General features: G+C 38.6%; 1 long non-coding RNA gene across 2 annotated transcripts; it reads left to right on the forward strand.

Moving 5' to 3' along the window:
• Positions 1 to 12237: 12237 nt before the first annotated feature.
• Positions 12238 to 26429, forward strand: LOC122217384. 2 transcript variants are annotated; one of them, XR_006201451.1, is made up of 4 exons: positions 12238 to 12765; positions 17296 to 17391; positions 23986 to 24086; positions 26059 to 26429. It is a non-coding gene; the product is annotated as an uncharacterized LOC122217384 (long non-coding RNA). The 2 variants fall into 2 exon arrangements; XR_006201448.1 differs by lacking the exon at positions 26059 to 26429 and having other exon boundaries at positions 23986 to 24234.
• The last annotated feature ends 710 nt before the right edge of the window (positions 26430 to 27139 follow it).

A 27139-nucleotide genomic window follows, 5' to 3' on the forward strand; every position in this document is an offset into this window, starting at 1 on the left:
CAAGTGTGAGTACCAAGGGACAGAAAGAGACATTCAAAAGAGCTAAGACTGACTGCATCAGGTCCCTGGGAAGTGAGTAAACCCCCTGCCAGCAGAAGCAGAAGAGTTCATCCCCTCAGGCTGGCAATGCTTCTGTTCTTGGGAACTGGGAGTTGCTCATCAGAGGTCATTCCTAGCATTACCCACACCACCTGATGCTATTTCTTCCCTCTCCCACAAGCACAGGGTGAGAGGCCTGGCCCTTCTAAGGCAGCAGTTGGAGAAAAAGATAGGGCAAAATCAGCAGAGGAGTTGTAGAGGAAGCAGGGTGGATACTACTGGATAAACCTAGAATTTCAAAAAAAGATAGTTAACATAATACACTCAGGGTACTTATGACTTAGTATGCATTCTACTAGTAGAAAACGTTTCCAGCCACTAAAATGTTGGACTGGCTGTTTCATCTAACACGTAAGAACAGCCACTGTAGTCACAAAGCAGTGACTAATGAAACAATGACCTAGTATGGAGATGTCAGATAGAAGGTACCCTTGCCCTCTTCCATCCCAGGGCAGACATTATTAATCAATCTTTGCATACTTTTCCATCGGTCCTGGATACAACCTCAGAATTTTGGCCCTTAATGTCATGACTGGACTAGTAGCTCTGTGGAGAATATGCTAATAACAAAGATACATGATGTACCTACAGAAGGATCAGGGCTGAAGTCTCATTGGTTTGATTAAGAGTCGTACAAACCTGAGGTCCAACTTGACAGCAGGTATTCACTACAAAATGAGTCTGAGACATTACATGGAATTTTGTGGATTGCCTTACTCAACATTTATGTCAACCACCTTCTAGAATGCAGAAGCTAGGAAGTTTAGAAACAAAATCCTCTGGTCCCTTTAAATTTCTGGTTTTGGATTATGATTCAGAAACGCCATCACAGAGAGAGGCAGGTTTCCATATGCATTTTCCTCATAAGGCTCTGTTGCAGATGCAGTTTGCCATCTGGTCAGCAGGAGTGACAGGGGTCTCCTGATCCAGGGACTTCCTGGCCGTAGTGGAGGGAGGCTGCAGCAGCTTACGTGGATGGCCAGTTATGTAATGGGGTTTGGAGAGTCGTTCCTGAAGTTTAAGCTACAGTCCGTTTCTTCAGCTCCTTTGTCCACAATGATTTCACAAACCTCGTAACAGCCATTGACCTTTCGGCTTATACTCTGTTGTCTACAACTGAACCTTGACTGATAAAGGCATGAAAGCCTATCTTAGACCATATTTGCTGGAGGAAAAGTATTTGGCAAAAATAGTTTGAACAGTAGGAATGTGAGTTAAAACTTACATTTTTGTAGTTTTAGTTATTAGCTCTGTGAAAATATATTCAAAATCTGTATTTCTGCCTCCAGCTTCTGATCCTTTCTGCCTTCTCTTGTCTCAGATTGTTTCCTGGAATTCTACACTTGGATTTCCTCATCACCAGGAAGTCATATATCAATAATTTCATTCTTCATTTTGTATCTGTCATTACCCTGGGCACTTGAACTCAACATTTCAGCATAATCTGGCTTCCCTCTTTCTCACTTACCAAACCCTGATAAGTCTTCTGCATAATCTTTCTTCCACCTCTTTTCCATTGCTTAGAAACAAAACGTGCATCTAGTTTTGGCCTTTTCTAGCCCATGCTGGCACTGTGACACTGTTCTCCTATCCGGTTTTCCTGCTTTCAGTATCTTTCCAAACCTCTCAGCCCTCAAATTTACTCGAGCTATGGTAACCTAATTAATATTCCTAAAGATCATTCTCATCTTGACATTTCCTACTCAAACATTTCCAGATTTCCAATACTTTGTGTTTTTTTCTTTACTTTTTTTAATGTTCATTTATTTTAGAGAGAGACAGAGAGAGAGAGAGAGAGAGAGAGAGAGAGAGAGAGAGAGAGAATGAGCGGGAGATGGGAAGAGAGAGGAAGACACAGAATCCAAAGCAGGCTCCAGGCTCTGAGCTGTCAGCACAGAGTGCAATGCAGGGTTTGAACTCGCGAGCAGTGGGATCATGACCTGAACCGAAGTCTGACCCTTAATCCAACTGAGCCACCCAGGCATGCCTGGAATTCTAATACTTTGAATACAAAATTCAAATAACTTAGTTTGGCACCCAAGACTTCCACAAACTGACTGCCAACTATCTCTCCCAGATTATTTCCTATCACTTCTCTCCTTTAATCAATGCTACAGCCAACTACAACCATATTGGACGATTTAATTCATCTAATTAACACACTATTTTAAAGAACAATGTCTTGTACACCATTTTCTCTTCTCACAGTGCTTTTACTCTCTTCTCTACATTTCAGGTAATGTTGAATGGAAAATCATAATCCCTCCTCCATTAGAAGGAAAAACGAAGGGAGCAGACTCCACAGATTATCCGAACAACAAATAGAGAATTACTGAATTGGGAAGATACAAATTTAGATGATTTTGATTGTTTTAGTCCAATGCCTATTAAACCTGAGTTTAATTTAGATTCTTTGAGAGCAACCTGGTGTTAGTCTTGTGGTTCTCCAGGTAGAGAATAGTGTTCACATGGGTTGAAGCCATCAAAATACCCACATTACAATGAGAAATAGTACCATTAACTTACAGAAATGTCTATTCTGATGAATGTGCTTATCCTTGTTGACAGACCAGAACATGGTTAACTTTCACCAAGTGAGACACCCAGGCAGATGACTAGCTATTTGAAACCCTCCATCACTACCATATATTTCCTCTGTGAATATTTTAGGATCGGGATCAGGAATGAATTATTCACTTTATCTCACTGGATAGCTTTGACTCTCCTTGTAGAATAATGAAAAACTTTTCTTTTGCTTCATCGTCTCTCCTGTTCTCTGGGCTGCTTGCACCAGCAGATACAAAGATTCTCTCTCATTTAAGTACCTTCTTGACACACATCACTTCTCCTCTCTCCCTGCCTTGCCAATTGCACTTCTCCAGTTGAGGGCTTTGACATGGCAGACTGAGTGATGCATCTGAATTCACACTGCTGATTATAATCTAAGGCTCATATAATCTAAGGCTTTTTTTTCACCTTGCTTGCGATCTGTACTCATATTACACAAGGGATGGATGTCTAAGGTTTCAAGTGTTATTTGGGGGCCCCTGCCAACTGTCAAAACCTGACAGGCTCCCACAATCTTCTTTCCATGTCAACCAGCACTTTCCCAGAGGGTTGGGTGTTTCTCTTCTTCTTCTCTTCACCTCCTCCATATTCAGTTCCAAAAACTTTAGACCAGGCAAATACATTCTTCTGCATTCTAGTAAGACATGCCTGCCCCAGCTGAACGTCTATCTTCCTATTACCTGCAACCATGATTTAAAGACCCAAATCCCTATTCTCAGCTCGCATCTTGGTAAAGTGCCAATCCTTACCTTTTATAGTCCTGGAACCTCACTGGAAAAAGTGAATGACAATTTTCCTATGCCTAAGTCCATAAATTTTTTTCCCTATAAACTTATTGCCCTAATATGCTTCCAAACTGATTTCTTTTCCAAAAATGGGCCCCACAAGTCCTTTTAGACCCAATGGTTGCCTTGGGGAAAGGCAAGCAATGGGCCACAACAAATCTGCATATAGCCACATAGAGGGAATCACAACTTTCATTTTTCACTCAAAAGGTTAATTGCACCCAATACTTAAGGCCCTCCTTGGGAATCATGATTCTTCTCAGGACAGCATTCCCCTCTTCGTTTCATATTCTTTTCCTTTTCCCTCTCTTCCAACTCACATTCTTCTGTTCTCCTTCCTCAAGAGCCAGGTATTGATTCCTCATTACTGTTGGAAGTGTGCATGTTATTTCTCCTGCAGATATTCCAGATTATCACACACTTCTCAGCATGAAGAGGCTCACATTACTGTGTTTAATCCTCCTTGGGATAGATTTTTATCTTCCCTTCCTCTTGTCACATTCTTCTACTTTTTATTCTCCTCATTCAGGTTTCAGTTCTCTGCCATCTTATTGGAATCCTATGTTTCCTCGTTTTCTTATTTCCTTTATTCTCTACAAGAACTTTGCATCCTTTTTTAAAATTATTATTCTCTAAGTCCCTTCACATTCTTCTCAAGCCAAACTGCATTTGGTTGCTGCATATCTAGTTCTTCCTTCTGACAAGAACAACGGAGCACATTGTCTAATTTACCCTTAGATACTTTCCTAGGGACAAGGAGTTCTAAGAAGTTCTAGGATTGGAACCTGAAATTGAATCCTCATTCTTTGTGACTCCTATCCATTATTGCTTTGGTTGACAAAGTGCTTAATCATACATTTCTCTGCCAAAGCGGATACCTATTCTGGATATTACCCATTGTACTTTATTCACCTACTCAGCTACATTCAAAGCTCAGGAGTGGGTGTCTTGGTGTGCCTTCAGAAATGGAAAACCCTCCCTTTTCCCATCTTGTAAACTAGAATGATTAAAAGTTGTATTTCATCATCCATCAGGCCTAGCCAGGTAGCCCCTCTTATGTGATCTCAGGGGGCTCTGTGCCTTTCCTTCATAGCCCTCTTCAGAGTTATTATCAATTATTGGGGTGCTCAGCATCTGAATTCTTAACATTGGAACCCACCGAACATTGGAAACACCCTCCAATTTGCTACTTGTTACCCAAAATTTGGATTACAGGCAATAGGTGTCATAATCACCATCTTGAATATTCAGCAGTTGAGGGAGAGCTAACACTTCAACTTGCAGCAAAAGAAAACAAGAAGGACGATGCACTTATAGGCATGTGCTCTGACTGTAGAGGGGGTGTCAGTCCACAGGCACTGCAGAAAGCAGGCTGCAGTCACTGAAGAAGATTATAAACATCCTTGCTCCTGCCAGAACCTCCCGGGCAACAGAGCCACAGGAGACATCTCAGTGGAAAAGGCTGCTTGGCTTCACATCTAATTACCTGAGCACTACGCCGGGCAATTAGGCAACTGGCCTCCAGGGTATGCTTGGTCACCTTGCAATAGGTATGTCTTCCTTGCATGGTCTGGAGCAACCCCTCACCTCTCTGCCATCCAGGGCCATTTCTTTTCTCCTCAAGTCCATCAGGAAAAGCCAAGGAAGAGCCAAGTTGCTTTTCTCCTGCCCCAAGCTATAATACTTTTTTTCTTCTGAGAGTTTAATAATTTTTAATGACTTTTTACAAACCCCTTTTGTGTTTTTAACTCATGGAAATCTGAAGGAGAACAAGTAAAGAAGGATAAAAGTGAAATGAATTCTAATCCTGACTTTGCCTTGGGCAAGTCCCATTTCTGGACTTGTTTCTTTGGCTATTAAATAAGGATGCCATCTGCTTCAGGATTTAGTTTGGTTTTATTTTTACCTCAGGTAGACCCTCTAGGACAGAGTTTTTCAAGCTGGAAGCTGCAACTCAGTGGATTATAAAATCAGTTTTTGTAATGGACTATATGGAATATATCAGAGTACATTGCACAGAAGGAAATCATTGTTACATGAATCTTTTGTTGGGTCTGGATGTGCATCTATGAGTTGGATGTTAAACGTATTCCTTATTGTGGATAGAAGTAAAAAAAATAATTAATTCTGCCCTAAGATTATAGCAATGACAGAAAGAAGGTACATTAGTGGTTTCCTGGGACTGAAGTAGAAATGGGGAGTGACTGTAAATGGACTTAAGATTTCTTTTCAGTGTGATGGAAAGGTTCTAAAATTAGATTGTATTGGTGGTTGTATAACTCTGCACATATACTAAAGTTCATTAAATTGTACACGGAAAATGGGTGAATTCTATGGCATTTAAATTACATAAAGTTATTTAAAAATTAAAAAAAAAACACTGCTCTAGAAGGCCATGGATTTGATTCAAGACATCTGTGGACCCTCCAAAATTATATCATAAATTTTATTTTTCTAAGGAGAGGAAATATGGCTTTTATCATATTCTCAAAAGGGTCCAAGACTCAGAACTTTTAGAATGAGTTGATCACAGTGTCAATTTCTGTCTAGCACTAAAATTCTATGATTCTAAAACCTTGAAGCTTAATTTAACTTTATTTCCTCAAAATACAATGATAAAGTTTTGCCTCCCATGCATTTGTGAGAGACCATTTATTCATCCAATAATCTGGTGGATTGGGCCATATGTATTAAAATACTTTTTAAAAAATTATTGTGAGGATTTTAGGTATTATCTATAGTGTTATCATTATTTGATTATGTTTTCTATATTTTATTATATGTAGCTGCATTTGGTTTATATACACAGAGTTATGTGTGTTTTCATTCCTCCTGATCTGTGCAATAAATTTTGGAGAGATTTATTCTTTTTTATTTTTTTTTATTTTTTTTTTAACGTTTATTTATTTTTGAGACAGAGAGAGACAGAGCATGAACGGGGGAGGGTCAGAGAGAGAGGGAGACACAGAATCTGAAACAGGCTCCAGGCTCTGAGCTGTCAGCACAGAGCCCGACGCGGGGCTCGAACTCATGGACCGCGAGATCATGACCTGAGCCGAAGTCGGACGCTTAACCGACTGAGCCACCCAGGCGCCCCAGGAGAGATTTATTCTTCAGACCCAAGGAAAACAGCATATTTATGATCATGCTTACCTGATGAAGCTGACTAGACCTGTACTTTCTCTTTTCTCAACTAACTCATATTTAGTTTTTATTCCTACCTATAATTTAGTAATAGCTCAATTGATCAAATGATTGCTAGAGTGTAGGTAATGCTTTCCATTTACTATCCCATTTCTTCCTCACCACAGACCTGTGAGATATGCATTTTTACCTATTGTTAGAAATAGGCAAGCTGTTGGGGCACCTGGGTGCCTCAGTCAGTTAAGCATCCGACTTCGGCTCAGGTCATGGTATCACAATTTGTGAGTTTGAGCCCCACATCGGGCTCTGTGCTGAAAATTTAGAACCTGGAGCCTGCTTCGGATTCTATGTCTTCCTCTCTCTCTCTGCTCCTTCCCCACTCGTGCTCTGTCTCTCTCAAAAATAAATAAACATTAAAAAATTTAAAAAATAATAATAATCAAGCTGAGACACAATAGGACCCAGAGGTGTAATTGTAGAAAGTTCTGTCCAACAACAAAGTCCAAGCCCTTAACTGCTGCAGCTATATCCACAGGGTTTTCAATCATAGCTGCATCTGTAATCTATATGCCATTTGCATATTACAATGGTATTTGTACCTTCATTGTTTCTCTTATACTGGTGATCCGTAGTTCCAAGGGTGATAAGAGTTCACAGATCCTCTACAACCCCCTTCACTGGTGTGCAAACCATTTGGTACTAAAGAAAACCAGAATATGTGACCCACTTTTACATATTGATTATTTTGAATTAAAGACACTTAAGAAATAGCAGGTACAAGAAAGACACTCAGATCCTCCTTTTTCTTCCTGGAAGCAGAACATAAAATCCTCATGCGAAAGTTAACTTTCCTGTATCAGGAGGAAAGAAGACATTCTTATCAGGCCAGAGATGGCACCAGAGGAAACTGTGAACAAAACTTACTCCATTAGTCTCCCCCCATATATTTACCTTCCCATGGTTTGTCACACTTGGAAATCTAAAACCAGTTTCCTTTGTCCTGTCATTACTCTACAAATTTCTTGTTCTTTTTTGAAGATGCTGTATAAGCTGCTGTTTTAAGCTATTACCTGGAATTCTAAGCTGCCATTTTGAGTTAGTTTTGGTTTCCATTTCTCCCTTACGATGTGCATTGAACACATTAATGAGTTCTTTGTTTTTCTCTTGTTCATCTGTCTTTTTGCTAGAAAGTCCCAGCTGAAAACCTGAAATGGGTAGAGGTAAAGTTTTGCTTCTCCTATCAAAGAAAAGAGATAAGGAGAGTTGAGAAATATAAAAGGACCAAAAAAGACGTGTGTGTGGCAGGGGAGGGGGGGAGCAGGATTCTGTCTCTTATATAAAGAGAAAGACAGATTGGGATTTCTCTAAGAAAAGTGGCAATATGGAGACAGGGAAAGTATTTCTGGTACTGGTGATGTTGATTAGGTTAAGAGTTATATTCTGCACCTGCCATGCACTGTCAGCCAACTACATATATTAGGTTAAGAGTTGCTTGATGGCAAGAAACATGTCTAGTTTAAGATTGCTAAAACTAGGGCTTGAATACAGGAAGTATTCAATGTCTGTTAAATTGCAGTGTGACTTTACATTGCACAATGATTGATAACAGACAAAAGACGGGATATAACTTAATCTTGTCCGTCAAGGGAGATCTGGTTAAATAAATCCTTACTTGCAAACCACTATGATAATAATGTATGATTCCATGTGCTATTATAAAATGTTCTCCAGAATATACTATTAAGTGAAGAAAGCAATGCATAAAATATTCCCCCACTGAGGTAAAAAAAAAATAAATACGGAGATCCTATTTATAAATAGGATACAATAGGCTATATATAGTGAATGCCTCTAGGGAGTAGGACTGAGTATTATAGGTGGATAGAGAATCATTCTTCACTGTATATCTTTTTAACCTTTGGGAATCTTTTAATTTATAATCTCATTAATTTTTTTCATGTAAAAATCTCTTAAAAATAATATCACCGAAAACAATTCAGCATCACCATGTATTCAATTCTTTCACATACCTTATTGTATTTAATATAATCAACAACATGTCTTTTAGATGAAGAAATTAAAGCTCGGAGACCATAAGTGACTTGCACTATGTCACACAACTTGACAGTAAACAGCCTAACCAGTATTTGACCCACAAATCCTTGGGCTCCACACCCACTGATGCTTTTTTCACAGCTCCTTCAGACCAAGTGCATATGACTATAAAACCATAGTACACCTTAATATTGTTCAGTCAGTTTAATTATGTGCTCAAGCTTGTTGCTTTTGCTACATATGGCCGGTGAAGCTTTAAAACACCACATAATATTTTCCATAAACCTCCTCCTTCCAGCCTTTATAATTCTTTCTTAGGGGGTCCAAGTTCTTCATCTACCTGTCCCTTATCTCTGGCTTTAATGATGGGGAATTGTATCTTTGCACCAACTCTTATTTCCAGCTTATATGTTACTTCTGTTTGCCTGGCTATCACAAGCCCCTGAATGCCATCTTGGTCTTCCCATGTTACACATATCACTCCTCTCCAGTATCTTTCATACTCTCTTTCTTCACTGAACTCTAAACGCTACTGATTTCCATTGCTTTTTTTCTAAGTACTACATTATCTCCCCATTATTCTATACAACTTCCTATTCTCCAACCCACTTCCAAATCCCCAAAAGAATCCACCTCTGGTAAGAGTTCCTTATCCTCCGCTGAGCTTGGCTATGTTGATACCTTTTATCCCAATCCACATATTTGGGTGTTTTTGTACATTATTTTATTATATTACCACTCTCCTTAATAGCAGCTAAATGCCACCTCTCTGACATTAAAATGCAAGATAACAAACATTAAAAATACTTCTTAAAAAATACAATTATAACCCCATGGTTGGCAGTATAGTCCAGTGGTTAGAAGCATGGCTTTGAAATTAGTTAAATCTTGGGTTTGAATTGTACTTTTGTCAATTAATAACTGGGTGGGCTTGGGAAATTTTCTTAATCATATCAATTTCCCCTTTTGTAAAATGAGGACAATAATACTTTCTTTATAGGTTTTCTGTGGTGATTATGTGAGATAATACAAGTGCTTGAGATATTAGTGAGTTCAATGTAAATGCCAAATAAATGCCCATCCTTTTGTCCTCACATTTCCATCAGCTCTACATAACCTTGCAAAACACATCCTTCTCTTCCCCGACCCCCATTCTACCCACCTTTTGGCCTCAATTCCCATCATCTCCATGGAGAACAAGAGAAATAATAAGCAAAAACATTTCCCCTAAATCATAAAACTCTAGGTTCTAATCTGTAAGATTTAACTCAATTTTTTTTTGCTAAACAATAAGAATCTAATGCTACATTAAAATTCATTAAAAAAAGCTATCTGGTATTCATTTACATTAATTATAGTGGTGATTGCCTATGGCTAATGCCAGAAAATGTATTCCAGCTTCGAGTTCTATTTTTAGACAACTGCTCTAAGGATCATCAGACACCTGTCCTATTTAGCAGCTGGAATATTTAAGCACCATAGTGCTTTCAAAATAGCAGACAAGCCAGCCACAAAGACATATTTTAAACAAAGGGGTTTCAGTATTGAAGATCATGATTTGAATTCTTTCAATGCTACCATAATAGAAGCATGTTAAAATCCAAAAGAATATAAGGCTGTGACACCAAACAAAATTAGATAAAGAAAAACTGGATTGGGTGCCTGGCTGGCTCAGTCAGTGGAGCATGCAACTCTTGATCTCGGGGTTGTGAGTTCAAGCCCCATGTTGGGTATGGAGATTACTTAAAAATAAAATAAATCCTTAAAAAACATAAAAGAAATAAAACTTGGAATTACTTGCAGACAAAAGAAAAAAAATGTCTTCCCCACTTTCCCATTTCTATACCTTGATTGAAGTTGCTAGAATCAAATAAGAATGGACATGGGCCCCACAAAATCCCCATAAATTAAGGGAAATTTTGAACATCTTTAATATGCCAAGGGATCTTCTGAGTTGGAAGGAAACTTCAGAGATTTCCCTGAGCCAATCTAACACAAATTCCTCTGTTTTACCCAGCAGGAAACCGAGGCTCAGAGAGTTAAAGTGAAAGTCTCAATATGGATTCCAAGATTGTCAAATGAATCATGGTAATAGTGGGATTCAACATAAAATGACTGGTATTTATCACCCAGTCTCAGGGTATAAAGCATAACTGCTCTAAGTGAGCACAGTAACCCATCCTCCTTGGGGAGAGACTGGGTTGTGAGTAGGCATGTAACCCAGTAACAGTCAAGCATGGGGATGATTTCTGGAAGAGGTTTTGATCCCTAATAAGAGAAACAGTGAGGAAGACTACATTTTATGTAAAATCACCCAGTCAAGGATTTGGTGACTGTCTAATACTGTACTAGAGGCATAAAGATGCCAAGATGTTGCCTTCCAGTCAGTTAAGAGACGCCATTTTAGCTGAAAAACTCGAACAGTTCAGTACAAAGTGAATGAAGCAGATAAAAGAGTACTGAAAGCTCAAACCAAGAAGCAATCATTGAAAACAGGATTTTAAGGAAGATATTGTGAAGAGGCAGAACTTCACCTGAGCTTGGAAGAAAAAGGAGTATTTGGGGCAGAACAGAACACTGTTTAGTATATTCTGGTAATGGAATAACCAGTTAGGGAAGGGAAAATCAACAAAATTAAGTGTTATGTTGTCTGTTCAGTTCGTGTTCTGAAAGGGCAATTTAGAGTTATTTACATTTTAAATTAATATTCAAGAATTTTTTAATTTAATGTTTCCTTAACCCTTTGAGATCAACAGTCACATCTTCTACTTAAAAATCTAATACTTGTTATATAAAACAAGAAAAATCACTCTCAGGTATTTTTATTCATATTCAATTAACTCATGTTGAACAGACTAAATTCACTCACATAGTTTGGTTTAAATCCTTAATTACATTTTATACCACATTTTAAGTCCCACATTTGATATATTTTTTTTGGTAAGCTTTTCAAATGTTTGAATAGACATACTTAAACCCTCACACATAAGATCTTTCTCACCTTCTACATAACCCTTACAGATCAAATAAACTGTAAATCGCAATTGTTCTTAATTAGTACAAAACTGATTTTTAAAAATATCCAAATTCCATTACACTTTTCCACTTGTCATATATATAAACCAAATACATATTTCAAATGGAAGTCACAAGTGAAAATCTCTCAGATTAACAAATATATACATTTTCCTAATGATTGTGTAAAATGTTCTTATACAAAAGCATAGGTACCATGGGCTTGCTTTACCTTATTGTATTCATATTTAATTATAAATCTGCCTAAATATGAAGGCTTCATTAATGAGATTTATCATCTCAGGTAGAATGAAGTTATTAAATCAAAATACAGTTGTTTATTGTTCAGAAATTGAAGACTTGGAAGTAGGACTTGAGTTCTACATCTCCATGATTTTGCTGGAGTCACAAATGGACTGTACCTTTTTTTTTATGTTTATGTGTTTTTGAGAGAGAGACAGAGACAGAGAGAGAGAGAGACAGCACAAGCGGGGAAGGGGCAGAGAGACAGGGAGACACAGAATCCGAAGCAGGCTCCAGGCTCTGAGCTGTCAGCACAGAGCCTGATGCGGAGCTTGAACCCACAAACCACAACATCATGACCTGAACTGAAGACAGAGGCTTAACTGTCCAGGCAACCCAGGCATCCCTGGACTATACCTTTTTTGTATAAACTGTGAAAACAAACCCATACCATTCATCAAATCAATTTTAAGCATCTAACTGGGGTAGCTAGAATTCGGCAGCCTCACCGTAGTTGCAATTAACTTCCTTCATTCTTTGATTTGATTCTATTAATATATTTACTGCCTCCTGGGATCCTGCAAACTTTCCTTTTTTGTTTGTTTGTTTGTTTTGTTTTGTTTTGTTTTGTTTTGTTTTGTTTTTGTCCTGATTGGAGCTTCCATGCTCCTCCTACTTTGGTCTAGCTCTAGACATAACCTGTAATCTTTTTAACAACACATTGGCTTTGCGGAGGATCTGGTCCACAGTATTCTATGTTCTGTAACAGCGATCGCTTGCCAAGGAACAGGTGCCAAAGAAGAAGGTCTCTAAGGTCATGAAACTGACTCTGATCGTGGAAAGTTCAAGATGGAAGGTAATAGAGAGTGTTGGAATGGTCTGAATGGAAGTCAGGCAGAATATGCGTTCAAGGGAGTCAAGGAAGGCTTCACTGGGTGAAGTGATAATAGTTGCCTGATGGTGGAGAAATAGAAAAGACAGTAGCTGTGAGAATGTGGTCCTGAAGGAGAAATGGCTCTGTTCAAAGTCTCTGGAAAATTTATGATGGTAAAATCCAGGATTTTACCTCATGTGCAAATGATACAGAGAAGGTAAAGATGTGTAACATTACAGAGATTGAAGGATTTAGGAGACTAATATTTACTAATGAAGATGTAAAAAGCATTGGGGTTCATGGCCCAGGTGGCCCAGGTAAAGAAAGAAATTTGATCCCTGAGTTATAGCCATCTACTAGAGAGGACCCATGGCAAAAAATAAATAAATTAAAATTAAAATTAAAAAAATCCATATTCAACTAACATTCTGGACAATCCAAGGATGTCTAAGCAATGAGCCAGCTGCCCCTTCATTTCAAGCAAAATTTAAAACATCAAAAATTCCAACTGATAACAAAAACTGAAAAAATACAGTCACTTTACAGGTGGTAGTAATAATGGAATTTGATCTGTGGCAATTTTAAAAATAGGTTGATAGAAAATAAAGTTGTGGAAAAAATGATAAAACATGTTCTTTTACCACATCTACTAATATCAGCCATATTTGAAATTATATTCCAAGATTAGTTTGCGTTGTCTTTTATAATATACTTGTAAATGTCTCTGTTAGGTGACCTGTATTTCAAACAGAAAAACTGAAACCCAGGAGGCTGGGAAACTTCTCATTTCCCATAGGAGTCCTAGAAGGAAAGAAGAGGAAAAACTACTGAGGCTCAACTTGTTTCCCTAAATGCTAAGGGGCTTTATCATTCCATCCTTAATTCAAGTGTACTTGCCAGAAATTTAACGGGAACAAGGGAAGGCAAATTTAGCCTGTTCATCAGAGATATCAACTATATTTTTGGTGAAAATTTTAGTTCCAAATAGAGTTGCCAGAAGCAGCAAATAAAACTACAGAATACTCCATTAAATTTGAATTAGAGATAAACAACTGGCAGGGTTTTTTTGTTGTTGTTTTTTGGGTTTGTTTGTTTGTTTGTTTTGGTATAAGTATGTCACAAATATTGCATGGAACATACTTACACTTAAAAAGTTCATTATTTATTTGAGATGCAAATTTAAGTGGATGTGTTGAATTTTAGCTGATAGCACTAGTTCTACTAGTTCTAGTAGAGTTTAGTGACTTGAAATCAAAGGGTCGTGGAATAGGAGAATTTGACAAATAACACTAATACAGGTAATAACCTAATCCAAGCCACCAAGGTCCTTCCACTTCCTATCCTTGACTCCTATCCCTGTAATATATTTTACATTTTAGTGCATATTCTTACACAGCCAAGAGAGCTAATAACAAAAGCATTAGGATCAATGGCAAAGGTAAGAAAAGAAAGGAAAAAGGAAAAGAAAGGAAAGAAATTTGACCTCAGAGCTCCAGCCAGCTACTCTAGAGGACCCCATGGCAAAATATCCCCATTCAACAACATTCTGGACAATCCAAAGATGTCTAAGCAAGAAGCCAGCTGCCCCTTCATTTCAAGCAACACCAGAAACATCAAAAACCAAAACTATTAACAAGAACTGAGAAAATACAGTGACTTATAGAGCAGGTAAGCTAGTAAGAAAGTTAGCATAGTTTGTATGCAACTGATATAACCAACTGCACACAATTTAAAACAGCTAAAACTTTGCCTGTTTAATAACTGATTGACATGTCATATAAATGGAAGTAAGCATCAGTTGATTATTGATTTCACATTTTTTAAATTTTTTTTTAAATTTATTTATTTCTGAGAGCTAGAGACAGAGCACAAGTGGGGGAGGGGCAGACAGAGAGGGAGACACAGAATCTGAAGCAGGCTCCAGTCTCAGGGCTGTCAGCACAGAGCCTGAAGCCAGGCTTGAACTCACCGACAGTGAGATCATGACCTGGACGAAAGTCGGATGCTTAACCAACTGAGCCACCCAGATATCCCTGACTTCACATTTTTAACTAAAATTAAAACTCTCTCTCTTAAATACATACATAAAATAAAATAAAATGGGCGCCTCGGTGGCTCAGTCGGTTAAGCATCTGACTCTTGGTTTTGGCTCAGGTCGTGATTTCATGATTAAGAGTTCAAGCCCCACACTGGGCACTGTGCTGAGCATGGAACCTGCTTGAGATGCTCACTCTTTTGTCTCCTTCTGCCCATTCCTTGCTTGCATGGGTGCTCTCTCTCTCTCTCTCTCAAAAATAAATTAATTAATTAATTTAATTAAAGCCCCAAATTCTCAATTCATTGTGTGTCAATAAAAAGTTATCCCCAGAGCACCTGGGTGGCTCAGTCAGTTGAGCCTCTGACTTTGGCTCAGGTTGTGATCCTGTAGTCTGTGAGTATGAGCCCCACATCAGGTTCTGTGCTGACAGCTAAGAGTCTGGAACCTGCTTTAGATTCTGTGTCTCCCTCTCTCTCTATCCCTCCCCCACTCATGCTCTGTCTCTCTCTCTCTGTCAAAAATAAATAAAAACATTAAAAAAAAAGAAGTCATCCCCATTGAATGAGTGTCAAATGCATGAGAAGAAATGAAATTCCTGGAGGAGGGAGTGAAGAGAAGACAGAACGTCCATGATATCAGTACAGAGAGGAGAGGGAAAAAAAAGCGTTAGCAAACAAATGTCTATCAATGTATGATAAGCAGAGTAATACCCCTCTCCCCAAAGATGTTCATGCCCTAATCCCTAAAGCCTATGAACATGTTATCCTACATGGCAAAAGGGACATTGCAGATGTGATTAAATTTAAGGATCCTGAAATGGGGAGAATATCCTGGATTATCTAGGTGGAGCCAAACTAACTACATGAGCCTTTAAAAGTAGAGGCTCTTCCTTTGCTGCAGAGAACTAGATAGATGGCAGCATGAGAAGGACATGACTCACCATTACTGGCTTTGAAGATGGTGGCAGGGAACATGAGCCGAGGAATGCAGATGGTCTCTAGAAGGTAGAAAAAACAAGGAAATAGCTTCTCCCTTCGAGCTTCCAGGGAGAAGCTCAGCACTGCCAACACTTTTATTTTATTTCAAGTAGACCTGTGTCTGGCTTCTGACCTGCAGGACTGTAAGATAATATAATTTGTGTGGATCTCAATGTCTATATTTGTGGTAATCTTTGGCAGCAATAGAAAACTAATACCTAAGGCTTGGCTATTTCCAATTAAAACACTTAAAAAATTTGAGAGTGGCAGTCTCACAGGGAAGGTCTCAGTTCAAGGATCTTTATGGGAAAATAAAAGGATTTTTCTCTTGATATCTGGATTTGAATTTGAATGCTTTCTCCCACGGATGGTCACATCTCCTTGCCCAATTTAGAAGGTGCTCCTAGAAATTATCAAAACACTGACTACCCCACCATCTTGCATTAGAATCTACTCATGCGGCTATAGTGACACAGACACGATTTTTAAGCACAAAGTAAAATGAAAAAAAAAAATAGGCAGATTTCAACAAATACTTAAGCTCTAAAGCAGAAAATAGTTCAAAATTCTGTTATTCCCTAGGAAGCATTGTACTCCGTTAAGCATATACTAGGAACTCACAGCTTTAAAGAGCATTTTAAAGAAAAGATTTGGGTATGGGTGTGAATAGCTACTATCATTTAATATGTGAGTAATCAAGCAAAAGCCTTACTTGCTGATTTTTTAGAAAATATTAATTGTAGAACTTCTGTGTTACAAAGAACCTTAAAGATAAAATAAGCCAACATCATTCATTCAATACATAAATGCCTTTTTACTCATTCTTCATGTGACATAAAAATGAATTGCTCTAACAAAATGAAGACAGAATTCTTAATTGAATGACAGCAGTATGAATAATTCAATAGAGGCGAGGAATTTTAGTACCAATGCATTGACGCATTTATAAAGCTAGCAAAACCTTGTCTGTTGCCTGTAAAATTTCTCAAGAATTGCAGAAATTCACTCTGCAGCAGGATGAAAATTTAGCACTCTAATCTCAGATAATGAGTTGGTTAAAGAATTTGGTGGCAGATTATTAAATAATTTGCATTCACTAGCAGAATACAGCAGTAATGTGGCAAAGGTCTATCTGAATTAAAATTAAATGCGATGCATTTGCTAACCAAGTGATCATGCAATTTAAAAGCGAGTCTAGGAGTGCCTGGGTGGCTCAAGCGGGTAAGTGTCCAACTCTTGATTTCAGCCCAAGTCACAATCTCATGGTTCATGAGATAGAGCCCCACATTAGACTCTGTGGTGACAGCATGGAGCCTGCTTGGGATTCTTTCTCTCTCTCTCTCTCTCTCTCTCTCTCTCTCTCTCTCTCTCTCTATTTCTGCCCCTACCCCACACTTGATAGATAGGTAGATAGATAGATAGATAGATAGGAGTGAGTCTAGAAATTACCAGGTTAACACTGTGCCTTTTCAACATTTTGAATTCTCTTCTTTATAGATGTTACGGAATCTCTTCTTCATAGATGGACGTAGCCCAGTTTTTAAGAAAAGACCCCCAAATTTAACTTCTCTACAGCTTCTTCTCCAAGAACAGGTGATTAAATCATGACAATGTTTCTAACTATGAATGGGTGTCACATAGAATGTGATATTTATCAATTGAAAATTGATAAATAATTTTCAAGCACATCCGAGAATTATATAAACACCACTAAACAGTGTCAGTTCAGAAAGGCAACATTTTGAACAATGTTTTGTCTACACATTTGGGTTTTCTGCCTACCAAACTTTCCTTTCTTGTCTTCATTTCTGAACATTACAAAGATGTTTAGTTTATTTCAGGGTATTCATCATTGCTGAACTTATAATTCCCAGCTAAGAATGACTCAGAATGCCCTCAATTTTTTTGCCCTGCAGTCTTTGGTTACCTAAAGGTTACCTATATCTGATGTTCATACTGCTCAACTAAAGTCAGGAAACAATGATCATTCTTATGATTTGCTTCAGAAAAGTGAAGACAGCTGTTGGGTAGTCAGTCTGTGAAGCACTTGCCTTTTGAATATAAATGAAGTGCTTCTTAAATTTCAGTTCTTTCTTTCCTTATCTGTATTCATCCAGCAGCTGATGAAACTGTACTATGTCTTCCAAATTATTTGGCATTTTATTTTGTTTGAAGAATTGTAACATCAATATAAATCAGCTGAGAATTTTTAAAAGTGGCAATAAAAGTCCTGAGGCACATTCAATGAATTAAAGGCTTCTGATGCATGATTCTGATTTAGTTTAGCTTTTAGGTAATTGCTCTTATTTGAAGGTCAAAGTGGCATCCATGGGAACTAGATACTTTCACTTGGGTGAAACCTGTAGTGATATGAAATTGCAGATGTGAACTACATTAATTATACAGCATAAACATCAACACCTTCCGAAGACAAAGGATAAGTTTAGCTCTGCAGCTAAAACTAACCAAGAGAGCAATTTTGTAGAGCATAGGCAGACCGCACTGATTCCATGGGCCCCCAGGATGTTGCATTCCCTTCAGATGTCTCAGTGGCTGGTGGGCAGCTGGTGGAGGAGAGGTCAGAGTGAGCAGTACCATTAATCAATAGTGTAGAGGCATGCTGGGCGGCTGGGGGGTCAGGGAGGAGGAGAGACTTAATAAAGTGGGGATAAGAAGAGCAGTGGATCCTGAGAAGATAAATTACTGGGTTCTGAACAAGAAAAATCACACTGGGGACTATGGGAATGGCTAATGTCTAAACTTTGAGTTGTCATGAAATCTGGCTTGCCCTTGGAATGGTTTTATTTATATAATTTCTGATAATCTGAATAAGTTACAGACTTCTATCATTCCAAATTTCTTCTCCAAAAGTTTAAAGTATCAGTATGTTCAGAGGTTATACTAGTGGAGTTTGCAAATATATCTATATCTATAGACATAAATATACATGTATATGTATATTCTTTTAGTAATGAATTCATAGATTTGTCCATTATTCAATTTACTCCAAGTATAACTTGGGCTTGTAATTGGTGGTTCTATATTTAAATTCTCAAGTACAAAATAATCACACACAATCCACTCCTTTCAGAGAGATGAAGTGGATAGTTAGCATTTCTTTAAACATTGATAAAGATTTACTTCATTTTCCCTATGATAATTGTCCCACAAGCGCTACTATGTCTAAATTTTATAGTGTTTTAAAGCAAAACTCAGGGAAATTTACACAAGTTGAGTATATCAAGTAAATAGAAATTTTTAGATGTTTGTTTAAAATATAAATACAACAGGGCACCTGGGTGGCTCAGTAGATTAAGCGTCTGATTCTAGATTTCAGTTCAGGTCATGATCTTACAGTTTGTGGGTTCAAGTCTCACATCGGCTTCTGTTCTGATGGCACAGAACCTGCTTGGAATTCTCTCTCTCTTTCTCTCTCTCTCTCTCAAAAATAAATAAGTAATTTACTTAAAAATAGTATAAAACATAAATACAGCATATTGTTGTAATTTATTTTTTTATTTATTAATTTTTTTTAATGTTTATTTATTTTTGAGAGAGAGAGAGAGAGACAGAGTGCGAGCAGGGGAAGGGCAGAGAGGGAGGGAGACACAGAATCCGAAGCAGGCTCCAGGCTCTGAGCTGTCAGCACAAACCCCAATTCACCGCTGGAACTCACAAACTGTGAGATCATGACGAGAGCTGAAGTTGGATGCTTAACTGACTGAGCCACACGGGTGCCCCTGTTGTAATTTATTTTTTAATTGATGTATTTAATTGACATATAGTTGACATGCAATGTTACATTGGTTTTAAGTGCACCCCATTGGTTTTAATCATCTCAGTGATTCAACTTTTCTATATGTTATGCTATGCTCCCCACAAATTTAACTACCATCTGTCGCCATGCAACGATATTCCAATGCCATTGACTCTACTCCCTATGCTGTACTTTTCATCCTAGTGACTCATTCATTCTATAAGTGGAAGCTAGCACATTGTAATTTAGATTAATCTAATTCCCTTCATGGTATAATGCTAAGATATTGCCAGAAATGCTCCCTTGATAATCTTATGTCTTATCCTGGTCACTGTTTGGTATAAGTAAAGCACTATCAAAATTAGAAGATAGAAAAGAGGAGACATTTGCTAGTACAGTCACCATATCTTGATAAAGTGCTTGTAAAACCAAAAACTCTGAGCATCAGCTGCTCAGATATAAACTACATTTAAAGGAATATGGTTATTTGGGGGACTTTTTCCTTTTTTAATTTTTTTTTAACGTTTATTTATTTTTGAGACAGAGACAGAACATGAACAGGGGAGGGGCAGACAGAGAGGGAGACACAGAATCTGAAACAGGCTCCAGGCTCTGAGCTGTCAGCACAGAGCCCGACGCGGGGCTCGAACTCACGGACCGTGAGATGATGACCTGAGCCAAAGTCTGACGCTTAACCGACTGAGCCACCCATGCGCCCCTTGGGGGACTTTTTCAAACAACATGAATTAGGATCAGTTTTGCTGCTATTGTAGGATTAGCAGAAATCCGTCAATTAACATCATTTTTTTAAGTGAAAGATGACCAACATTCAAGAATTTGCATAGACCACAATAAGGAAGTATAGATTTTTTTACATTTGTTTCTTTTCTCATGTCCAAGAGAATTATGAACTGCTTAGACATGCTTGGCCCAAGGGCATAGATGACAACTAAATGCAGTAATGCTTGCCCTATGGTTTTCAGACTTGATTAAAGTGACTGGTGGAATAAATGTGTGTTGTGGTTGATACCCTTCTAAATTTAATGGAAAACACTATAATTACAGCCAATCTTATGTGATGCTCTGAACAAATATTTACACTATGAAATGCAGACAGCTTTGTCCCATTTATGACCTGTAACATGGCTTAGAAATTATACCTTAACTGGATGCTTTGATATAATTAAATATATATTTAGCTGACTACCTAAGGTTTGCATGATAAAAATAAAAACACCAGCCAGTGGGTTTGGGTTTTTTGTTTGTTTGTTTGTTTTAGTTTCTCTAAGAATTACTTATGTCTGAAGTCAAATGCAATTATTTTTCAAGTAATGCCTACTAGAGAGAATAAGAACAAAAAATACTGCACTTTTTTTCTCTCCAAAAAGGGCTTCTACAGATGCAACATTTAGGGGCTCAGAGAAATCTATATCAGAAAGACACTTGGAGGGTGGCTCTTGGGTGGCTCTGTTGGTTAAGTGTCCAACTCTTGATTCGACTCAGGTCATGATCTCATGGTTCGTGAGTTCGAGCCCTGCAACAGGCTCTTCACTGACAGTGAGGATCCTGCTTGGGATTCTCTCTCCCTCTCTCGCTGCCCCTCCCCTGCTCGCTCGCTCTGTCTTTCTCAAAAATAAATAAATAAAATAAAAAAAGAAAGAAAGACACTTGGAGAAACCACACTACAAAATGGAACTGTTTATCCTATTTCAAATACAAGTAGAATTAAAACCTTTTACTTATATTTATTCACTCTTCATCACCTTTACTGTCTTTCATTTCTTCTTTAAATTATTCCTTATAGCACAAATCTCTCCTCCCATGATTCAAGTCCAATTCCTATTTTCCACCTTCAGTGGTGATAAAGTCACCAGGTGGGACCTGTAGCATGCAGTAACCTCCAATAGAAACATTTACACCAGTTCACAAAAAAATGCTTTGTACTGTTAAAGATGGCTTATAAAACATGGTTTCTATTAAAATTGGGTTTGCTGGTGAAGGCTCAGCACTTGTCACGCAGACTGAGGTAGAGTTCCCTCTCAGCGTTCTTTATTTAATTATACCCAATGACCAAGAACTCACTTTAGGGTCATATCCCACTATCCCTTTCCCTAATGAGAGGCAGGTGGGTGGTGAGGTGAGGGAGTAGTGGTTTATTTCTCTTTCACATCAAACTCCTGAGATACGTCATACATGACTGCCACTCACATCCCATTTTCCTGCACTGAATGATTTGGCTGTTCCCAGCTGGGAGAGAGAAAAGGAGATGCAGCCTGAATCAGGGCAGCCATGTGCCCCGATGAACACCGAGGATTTTGTTTTTTTAAAGGAAGTAGGTTTAGAAACAATCTCTAATGTTTATTTATTTATGAGAGAGAGCACAAGAGGGGGAGGGGAAGAGAGAGGGAGACAGAGGATCTGAAGCAGGCTTTTTGTGCTGACAGGCTGACAGCAGTGAGCCTGATGTGGGGATCAAACTCATGAACTCTGAGACCATGACCTGAGCTGAAATCGACGCTCAACTGACTGAGCCACCCAGGGCCCGCAACCAAAGCTTTATAAATCGAGAATAACTGAAAAGTGGACTTGGAGCAACAACCAGCAGTCTCTTTCACATTCCACAACATGTATTTTAATACTGAATTCATCAGTGCTTAGGATCTGTTATAGGAATTTCTTTAATCCTAGTTGGACCCTCACCCAGACTAACATCATTCATAGTTTTCAAACTTTTGGATTTAAGTATTGTGCTTCATGAGGAGGGAAAAAAAACCAATTAGATGGTACAGAGGAAAAAAATAATGTCTCTAAGCATCAGGTGACCAAGAATTTGCAATAAGACATGCTCATGGTATATGTTAGAAGTCAAGAAAATTACTACAAAAACAGATTTCACTGTAGGGAAATCTCTTATTTAAATTAAGTTATTTATTTGTTAAATACTTGGGCCTCATCTTTTTTTCTAGTGACTCGTTGCATGTTCTCAAAATAATACGACATGTTACATTAAAGCGACAGGACTCAGTTAAAAAAACTTAGCTTTGTTTGGTAATTCTAAAACGTGGCCAATTTCTTACCACAGCAGAACATTTCAAGGTGCTTCACAAAAGATGTACAATTACTTAGCAATTGTAATGCAATCTGTGGTCCCAAGATAAGGATTGAAAGTAGAAGGAAACAAATGAGTCATTACAACTATTAGCTTCTATTTTGGATAAGATTATAAAGGAATGGCCTGCCTTCAATCTTAGCTACTTCCTATGCGAATATGCACGAAGAATGTAGGTGTGGTAAATAAAACACAAGAAGCTATTTTAACACATTTTCATAACTTCTTGCACATACTTTTAAAATGAGTTCATTGGACACAATCTGATCATCAAAAAAATTATACTACATAAAAATTAAAAGAAAAACAAGACATCTTTCCCTCTTTTTGTTAAAGGTCCTGATTTGGTATCTTACAAAGTCCTACATACTTGCATTCTACATAGTATGATTTAAATGATCCATACTGAAACTTTCAATATTTAAAAGTTTTTCTTTTCCTCTTTGCCCAGGACTACTAGGTATACAATTACTAACACTTTGAGGTTTCTGCACTTTGTGGAAGAGTTGGGGGACAATTAGACACAGATAAATTTTTTCTTCAAAATTATATGCTTTTCTGACCTACTTCAGCTTCAAGAAAAGAGTCATTCTTTGATCCCCACTCCCCGACGGGCTCACAGCTTCATCAATGACATCTTGGCTTTCCTGACCTTGTCTACTTTTGACTTAACTCTGTCCTTGGTAAACATACACAAAAACCTGAAGGAATGCCTTGAAAAGATGATTAATAGAACAGTAAACACAAAGCTGGGGTTTCCAGTGAGGATATTCTAGGATGACTTTAATTTGATTTCAAACTAAAGATCTCTAGCAGGTAATTCAGACAGTGAAAGTTCATAGAAATCACAAGTTCTGTCCTGCTGAATTTGTATACCCAGTGTTCAGTGCTTTTTCTTTAGAATTTGTATCAACAGCTAACATTTATGGAGCATACACTGTTGTATGGGCAGTATGCATGTTCTAATTAAATCCTCACAACAATCTATATGATAGGAATCATTTTGTATCACGTTTTACTATCAAGGTAATTGGACCTCAAGGAGATCAAGAATTTTCCCAATGTGACAAGGCTAAGATGTGGCAAAGGGGAGATATCCACATAGGCAGTCTTGCTCCATAGCCCATGTTCTTGCTCCCCACACTAAATCATTTTCCTTTTTTGCTCGCAATCTAAGTCATAGCTGCAAAACATATTTCTCTTAAAAACAAAATTAAAGACACCTGGGAAACATTTATAAGTTTTGTGGCTCTATTTGCATAATATTTGGGTTGATGCTTCCTTCTCACATAGCTACTCTCAACTCTCCTTCCATCCATAGGGCTACAGTCAAAGCACTAATGTGCCAGTCTTCTAGACCACAGTTTATTGATCCAAGCGTGTGCACCTGACTGAAGATGATCCACCAAGACCTTTTCCAAGGTATATAGAGTTGGTTGAGGGTCTAGTTTTAGTCTGGCTCTCTACTTCAATGGTGAACACATAAACTTAGAAGGTGGTAGCAGTGGCCATTTTCTACCACATAGACCAAGTAAGAAAGAAAACTGGTTAAAATAAAGAAATAAATGAAAGCAAGCAAGAAAGCTAGCAAGCAAGCAAGCAAGAAAGAAAGAAAGAAAGAAAGAAAGGTAGGTAGGTGTGTGGTGGAAAAAAAATAAAGCAAGGCTTACAGAAAAGCAAAGGTGATTGGGGCGCCTGGATGGCTCAGTCGGTTAAGCATCCAACTTCAGCTCAGGTCATGATCTCCCAGTTTGTGGGTTTGAGCCCCGCATTGGGGACTGTGCTGACCAGTTCAGAGAGCCTGGAGTCTGCTTCTGATTCTGTGTCTCCTTTGCCCTCTCTGCTCCTCCCCCGTTCGCTCTCTCTCTCTCTCTCTTTCAAAAATAAATAAAAGGAAAGAAAGAAAGAAAGAACAAAAGAAAGAAAGAAAGAAAGAAAGAAAGAAAGAAAGAAAGAAAGAAAGAAAGAAAGAAAAGTAGAGTTCCTGGGTTTACTATGGTGGATAGATTGCAAAACAGGCCCCCTTCACTCCCCCCTCCTCCTGTATGCCACTTTCCAGCTCTTCCTGGATCCTGGTATCTCACCTCTTCAATTTGGGCTTAACATGTGACCTTGGTGAAAATGACACACTACCAGTTTCTAACTTAAATCACAAGAAGCCTTGCTTTCTCTTTGACCCATCCACTCCCCGAGAACATGCTTGGCTAGTTTGCTGAAAGGGGAAGGACCATAGCTATAGTGCCCCATCCAAGGTCACCCTAATAAACCAGGCCGCAAATGACTTACCAGCTAACCAACGAGATATGAAGAAACCCAGCTGAGATCATCCACATCCCCCCCGCCAGATGAAAAGAACTACCCAACCAACCCACACACTTATGAAAAATGATAAATGGTTGTTATTAGAAGCCACAGAGTCTTGGGTTATTATCATATACTACGAAGTCTGGGTTTGTTGTGCAGTACTGGCTAACTGATGTAGTTACCTGCGGGGCTTCCATCCATGGTTCAGGTGGCTTGGATATATCCCAGGACTAAGGATCCAAGGCTCGCACTTAAAATCTTAAATTTTCCAATTTGTCTTAGGTTCCCTCAGCTGAGATTCCATTATTTGCAACCGAAAGAATCCTAACTAAGTAGGGTTTTACTGGATTTGAGAAGAGCAGGGACAACATCTTACCCTCACACACAGTCCGGTAAAAGGTAACTAGGTGTGTGATAGTACAGCTCAAGGATACTGGGTAAGGGACAGGGGGTCTGTTAATCAACTTCCAGTCAAGAAAAACAAAGGCCAAATGGAATATTTCAACTAGAGAACATTTAATGCAAGGAATTGATTATAAAATAATGCAAGAGAGAAAACAGGGAAGGAGGGGAGGTGGAGGATGAACACCAAGAGGAGGGGCGCCTAGTGGCTCAGTTGGGTGAGCATCCAACTTTGGCTCAGGTCATGATCTCATGGTTCGGTTCATGAGTTTGAGCCCTGTGTCGGGCTCAGCAGTGACACCATGGAGCCTGCTTCAGATTCTCTGTCTCCCTCACTCTATCCCTCCCCTGCTCTCTCTTGCTCTCTCTCACTCTCTCAAAAATAAATAAACATTAAAACAAAACAAAACAAAACAAAACAAAACAAAACAAAACAAAACATGAGGAGTGACAACCAAAGAATAGAATCTGCCAATACTTCTAGGCTGGGGTTCATATGCTTATACTGACCACGGTTCTGATTGAGACACTACTGTAGTTAGCTGTTGATCTGCTGACAAGATGTCACCCCAACCAGGAATGGAACTTTGGCAACACTGTCACTGTAGTAAATAACATTGCTGCCTGAGACATTGTCAGAAATGGAAAGCCATAGGTAAATCCCTTTCCCTTATTTCCTGCCTTCCAGCATCCTGCCATTGCCTCCTATTAGCGGTCCTAAACCAGGAGCCTGCTGGTAAGGGGCACCAAGAAATGTAACCTGCAGACTTTCAGCTCTCTAGAATATTGAAAAAGCAGAGAAGAAAAGCAGCAACAGAACTGAAAAGCCAACCGACAAGTGACTGGTACGAGGGAGGTAGCAATTAACTTTATGAAAAGTATCTTGGAGGGTTGTTAAAGAATCTTCATGGTCAAAATAAGGTAAAAAGAAGCTGAGCTACCTCCATTCAAGAACTTGCAGAAATGGACAAGGAGGGTGTCACCAGTGTTGAAGACTGGTGGGTCTACCCCTGCACGTGCACTGAACAATGTCTACTCCTGACAGAACCCTATAGCAGGGGCAGGGAAATCTGAAAAAAAAAAAAAAAAAAAAAAAAAAGACTGGCATTGAATTTTCCTCCACCCAGTAAAAAATAAATCAAGAAGATTAAATTTTGTTTGGAGAAATAAAAGAATGTGACTTTTCTTACAATGAGATCATTCAAGGGAGAGTCATATGAACTACAGAGTGGTGGGGTTCCAAGAGGCCTCAGCATTCAATATAGCGTGGGATGGATAAGGAAACTGGGGTTTAATGACATGCCTAAGGAATCCACATTTCTTTTATTCTTTACTTTTTTCTTTAGAGACAGACAGAGAAAGTGTGGGCATGTGCACACGTGTGAAAGCAGGGGAAGGGCAAAAGGAGAGATAGAATCTCATGCAGGCTCCACACTCCGCACACACGGGGCTCAATTCCACTACTGCAAGATCACAACATGAGCCAAAATCAAAAGTCGGATGCCTAACAGACTGAGACACCCAGGCACCCCAGGACTACACATTTCTTACAGAGCCAGGTGCACGGACTTCTGAACATCCTCCCGGACCATGCAACCACCACAAACTATCTAATAGTACATCAGAAATAGACCACCATGAGCTCCACTCTGAATGCTTCAATGTGTCTGTGGCCAGATTTCTACTTTTTTTTAATTGGTGGTGATGTTGGCAGGCTTTTTTTTAAATTACGTAACCAGTGTATGAATATTTTCTCATTGCAATAACTC

The sequence above is a fragment of the Panthera leo genome, chromosome A1, assembly GCF_018350215.1.
Source record: "Panthera leo isolate Ple1 chromosome A1, P.leo_Ple1_pat1.1, whole genome shotgun sequence".
In the NCBI taxonomy this organism is placed as follows: domain Eukaryota; kingdom Metazoa; phylum Chordata; class Mammalia; order Carnivora; family Felidae; genus Panthera; species Panthera leo.